The following is a 6,000-nucleotide window of genomic DNA, read 5'->3' as shown; positions in this document are numbered from 1 at the left end:
AGATTCTTGTGGATCTTAGGGATCATGGTAATAGTGGGACTTCTTGGAAATGGTTTTATCAGATACTTCTTGGTCCTGTCGTCAATTATAGACATCTCATGTGCTTTGTTGACAATTTGAACGAGTTCCTCTTTGAATTGGTTCGTTGGATTGGTTGGGAGTTTCAGATATAATTGTTCGTCATTGATGTGTTCATCCATTTTCTGTTTATACATACTGGAGTTCATCACTACTAATGCACCTCCCTTGTCTGCCTTCAAACATTTGATGTGAGAGTTTTTGGAAATTTTCTGCAGTGTGTCAAAGTCTTTCTGCGTCATGTTTCTACGTGACGGTTTGTTGTAATTGAGTTTAGATATGTCTTGTCTTATCAATGTTTCAAAGAGGTCAATGCTTTTATGACTCGTCGGAGCCTCAAAAGTGCTGGTTGGTCTTAGTCCCATTAGTTGGTCAATTTTTTTGGGGGTGGGTGGAATTACGTGATCAAAAAAGTGTCTCAACTTGAGTTTCCGTATGAATTTGTATGTGCTTATTTGAAGTTCCAGGTGGTTGGTTTTGGCTGTGGGTATGAAGGACATGCCTTTAGATAGTAGTTTTATTTCATGAGGATTCATGATGGTATCAGAGATGTTTATAATTAGGTGTTTTTCTTCTTGTTCTTCTTGCTCCGCGTGTTGGATTGTAAGGATTCTTTTTCTTTTGTTCTTTCTGATGCTCCTCCTGGGTCTTCTTGGTTGTTTTGGCCTTCCGCTAAAAAATGAACCGCAGTTGATGATTCGGCTATGTTGTCGTTGGTTGCCTGCATGGTTTCATTGGTGCGCGGTTGGTCCTGTGATTTGTCCCTTCTTGGGGGTCGGTTAGATGTCTCGCTTCCTGAGGAAGATGTGTCCGTTTGTGGGTTGAATGGCTTGTTGCGTCTCCTTTGGGCATACACGTCTGCCCACGTGTATACCTCCCCCAGTTTATAATCTTGTGTGTCTCGCCTGAATTTTCTAATCTTCCGATCGTTGATTTCTCTTGTGTGTCTCTCTATTTGTACTTTGGTGTCTTCAAGAATCTTTGTTAGCTCCTCAGGGGTACTAAACACACAAAAGAGCAGACCAGGTCTATAGATGGTGTGTGACTATACCAGTAACTGTGATACAGTTGGATGCATGTATGAACAAATGCTGTTGATGAATGCGATTCAAAACATAATGTTGTTGAAAACATATGCTAAGACAATTTCCATCAGCCACCCTTATGGTGGAGTTTTCGTCATGTGGAAATTGTTGATCATTCCATACCGCGTCCGACCATATAGTGCCGGTGCGGGAATGGATATCAGTGATCTAGCCATGATGTTCATCCTAGACTAGTGTAAGTAAAGTGCAGTGCTCTAATAATAATAACAATTAAAATTGACTACCCAGATTCTGAAAAATATTAAAACAGAAATCTATGTGTCTAAGGTTAAAAACACGCCGAGTAGTAAGACCACCCTATGGCGCTATGCAGGACGGTCGACATGTTTCAGCCAAAAGGGGCGTTGCCCCGGCTTTCTTCAGGACCTTAAGACATGGAATAGCTACTGCAGATATACGTGATATATTAAGTAAGAAAATATCAGTAAATGTACTTAAAGAAGGTACATATCTACCAGGAACCTTGAACGCTTAGTTAGCCCACTGGAGGGAGAGAAGCATATCTTCTTCCTAATATAAAGACAAAGGGTCTTATTACAACAACACTAGTTAACACACATATAACCGCATGAATACACAAATAACCGTATAGACAGTCACACCTGCATGAATAATTTGCATTCTGCATATTAGAAAAGCATATTAGCTGAATCACCTAGAGGCATTTCCTCATAGTGATACTCACCCAGCTTTGTGTGGGTGAAGACCTCACCTCACCCGGCGACCGCTCGGGAGTATGAGGCCCGCTCTATAGTGTAGAAAAAAGGACACAGTCCGCACACAACTGTAAAGTGCCTAACCTAATTACTCTACACATATAACCCAACAAACGTGTGACAGACACCCACCCGTTGGACCAAGAGCCAATCTACACATGGACTCATAAGGGCCATTTCGAGATCTCACATACTGCGACATTCCTCATGTCATAGGACACAGTATAGACACATAAGTGTGCCTCTAAACATATTCTCATTAGATTGTTGGTGGAAAAAACTTTTAATGTTGGTGGAAAAAAACTTAATCCAACCCACAGCGTAAAGGCGGGGATAGACGCCCAAAGATAGTTCTATAGACCACCCAGAGGCAACAAATCCTTTGAGTGCCTGGGGACTTGAAACAACTGAGTCCCAATTAGGAAATAAAGTTATTAAGGGTTAAGAGCCTACTAGTCCTCTCTCCTCAGCAAGAATTGAATGGTCTCTTCCCCTCAACAGGAACTCACTGAACTATTCATGCAGGTGTGACTGTCTATACGGTTATTTGTGTATTCATGCGGTTATATGTGTGTTAACTAGTGTTGTTGTAATAAGACCCTTTGTCTTTATATTAGGAAGAAGATATGCTTCTCTCCCTCCAGTGGGCTAACTAAGCGTTCAAGGTTCCTGGTAGATATGTACCTTCTTTAAGTACATTTACTGATATTTTCCTACTTAATATATCACGTATATCTGCAGTAGCTATTCCATGTCTTAAGGTCCTGAAGAAAGCCGGGGCAACGCCCCTTTTGGCTGAAACATGTCGACCGTTCTGCATAGCGCCATAGGGTGGTCTTACTAGTCGGCGTGTTTTTAACCTTTGACACATAGATTTCTGTTTTAATATTTTTCAGAATCTGGGTAGTCAATTTTAATTGTTATTATTATTTGAGCACTGCACTTTACTTACACTAGTCTAGGATGAACATCATGGCTAGATCACTGATATCCATTCCCGCACCGGCACTATATGGTCGGACGCGGTATGGAATGATCAACAATTTCCACATGACGAAAACTCCACCATAAGGGTGGGCTGATGGAAATTGTCTTAGCATATGTTTTCAACAACATTATGTTTTGAATCGCATTCATCAACAGCATTTGTTCATACATGCATCCAACTGTATCACAGTTACTGGTATAGTCACACACCATCTATAGACCTGGTCTGCTCTTTTGTGTGTTTAGTATCTTGTAAGTAGGGGATTGAGCAGACAGGTCGTTAAATATTCCCCTTGACCCTCCACACTTTGTGTTTTTTTAGTATTTGAGCAACTTCCGGTTGCGGGTCTATTATGTTTGGATGCAAACGCACCTTAGTTTGCACCTTTAGCTCACCCAACCTAATTGTGCATGTTGCCCACCTGCCCACCTCGTCCAACCTACCCCCTTTCTGACACTTAATGATAACAACACCTTTTTTCACTTTCCATTAACAAGTGGGAGAACCCCATGCCAACTACAGTATAATTACATTTGATTCTATATGGGGTTTAGTAAGGCTCCATCATACAGTGACCCATTGTAGGTGTATATTCTTTTCTAATCTGGGGCATGGCCACTGCTTTTCTTCATTTCAGCATTTTGATGTGGAGTGATTCTAGAAAGGATGTGCCATTGAATATAATCATCTAGAGAACAGTTAGGATGCACCTTCCCTTCCTCCTTTTTTTATTTATTTAAAAATGTTTTATTTATTTTTCTATCTGGGCTTTTCCACATCAAGAATGACTCTATGTCACCCTGCCGAGCTCGGTTTTGCTCGGTGACAGTCTCCGCGCGCATGCCTGAGAGAATAGTGTCTCCCCTCGGAGCGTGCGTAGGGAGCCGAGGGCGGACACTGGACCAACGAAGAATACAGTGTCTGACAAAGTGTGCTCCACTGTCTGGTTGGACGACCACAGACAGGTTTCTGTGTACCCGTTTGAGCTATTAATAATAAGAGCTTTTAGAGGGGATCTTTCTCTTCTCTAATACCGATGTGTGGCGAACCTCGCGGGTCCGGCCTATTGCGCATGCGCGAAGGAACAGTGGCTTTCCGCGCGTATTTCCGCAATTTCTCCTTCTACACACCTCGTATGACCTATTATTCAATCACCGGCGATTATAAAGAGATGAAGGGCGGCATCACGTTCACCTTTCACTTCCGCTTGGTTTCAAATCCGGGGCACCGACGGACAGGTGAGCTACCGGAGGTCCTTTCTATATGTTTTTCTTCACATCAGTGAGTTCCTGTTGAGGGGAAGAGACCATTCAATTCTTGCTGAGGAGAGAGGACTAGTAGGCTCTTAACCCTTAATAACTTTATTTCCTAATTGGGACTCAGTTGTTTCAAGTCCCCAAGCACTCAAAGGATTTGTTGCCTCTGGGTGGTCTATAGAACTATCTTTGGGCGTCTATCCCCGCCTTTACGCTGTGGGTTGGATTAAGTTTTTTTCCACCAACATTAAAAGTTTTTTCCACCAACAATCTAATGAGAATATGTTTAGAGGCACACTTATGTGTCTATACTGTGTCCTGTGACATGAGGAATGTCGCAGTATGTGAGATCTCGAAATGGCCCTTATGAGTCCATGTGTAGATTGGCTCTTGGTCCAACGGGTGGGTGTCTGTCACACGTTTGTTGGGTTATATGTGTAGAGTAATTAGGTTAGGCACTTTACAGTTGTGTGCTGACTGTGTCCTTTTTTCTACACTATAGAGCGGGGCCTCATACTCCCGAGCGGTCGCCGGGTGAGGTGAGGTCTTCACCCACACAAAGCTGGGTGAGTATCACTATGAGGAAAGGCCTCTAGGTGATTCAGCTAATATGCTTTTCTAATATGCAGAATGCAAATTATTCATGCAGGTGTGACTGTCTATACGGTTATTTGTGTATTCATGCGGTTATATGTGTGTTAACTAGTGTTGTTGTAATAAGACCCTTTGTCTTTATATTAGGAAGAAGATATGCTTCTCTCCCTCCAGTGGGCTAACTAAGCGTTCAAGGTTCCTGGTAGATATGTACCTTCTTTAAGTACATTTACTGATATTTTCTTACTTAATATATCACGTATATCTGCAGTAGCTATTCCATGTCTTAAGATCCAGAAGAAAGCCGGGGCAACGCCCCTTTTGGCTGAAACATGTCGACCGTTCTGCATAGCGCCATAGGGTGGTCTTACTACTCGGCGTGTTTTTAACCTTTGACACATAGATTTCTGTTTTAATATTTTTCAGAATCTGGGTAGTCAATTTTAATTGTTATTATTATTTGAGCACTGCACTTTACTTACACTAGTCTAGGATGAACATCATGGCTAGATCACTGATATCCATTCCCGCACCGGCACTATATGGTCGGACGCGGTATGGAATGATCAACAATTTCCACATGACGAAAACTCCACCATAAGGGTGGGCTGATGGAAATTGTCTTAGCATATGTTTTCAACAATATTATGTTTTGAATCGCATTCATCAACAGCATTTGTTCATACATGCATCCAACTGTATCACAGTTACTGGTATAGTCACACACCATCTATAGACCTGGTCTGCTCTTTTGTGTGTTTAGTATCTTGTAAGTAGGGGATTGAGCAGACAGGTCGTTAAATATTCCCCTTGACCCTCCACACTTTGTGTTTTTTTAGCTCCTCAGTCTCTATTTCTTTTATCTCTTTGTTGAGTTCTGTGAGTATGTTCGATAATTCTTGTACAATGAGTAGGATTAGGTCTAGGCTGCACTTATTTAAAATGGCGTTCCATTCTTCTTGGAAGGATTTTGAGTTTTTACAAAGCGATGGTTTTAGCGCTATCCGTAACCCTCTGGGAATCCGCATCGAGCGATGATATTTGAGGAGGGTGCTGGCATGGAGTTTTTGGTTGATCTCCCGTTTGGATAAATACATTAGTTGCCGGATACATTGTTCCTTTGTGCGATTGGGGGTGCTTGTGGCTATATCTTCATTGATTAATGCATATATGCGAGCTGTTTCTCCTTCATCAAAAGCCAGTATGTCAGCTCTGGCTTCTGTTGATCTGGCAATTTCTTCGTATTGCATGTTATCTTTGTG

This window comes from Lissotriton helveticus, chromosome 5_1, assembly GCF_964261635.1.
Source record: "Lissotriton helveticus chromosome 5_1, aLisHel1.1, whole genome shotgun sequence".
NCBI lineage: Eukaryota > Metazoa > Chordata > Amphibia > Caudata > Salamandridae > Lissotriton > Lissotriton helveticus.
This window is presented reverse-complemented; position numbering follows the sequence as displayed.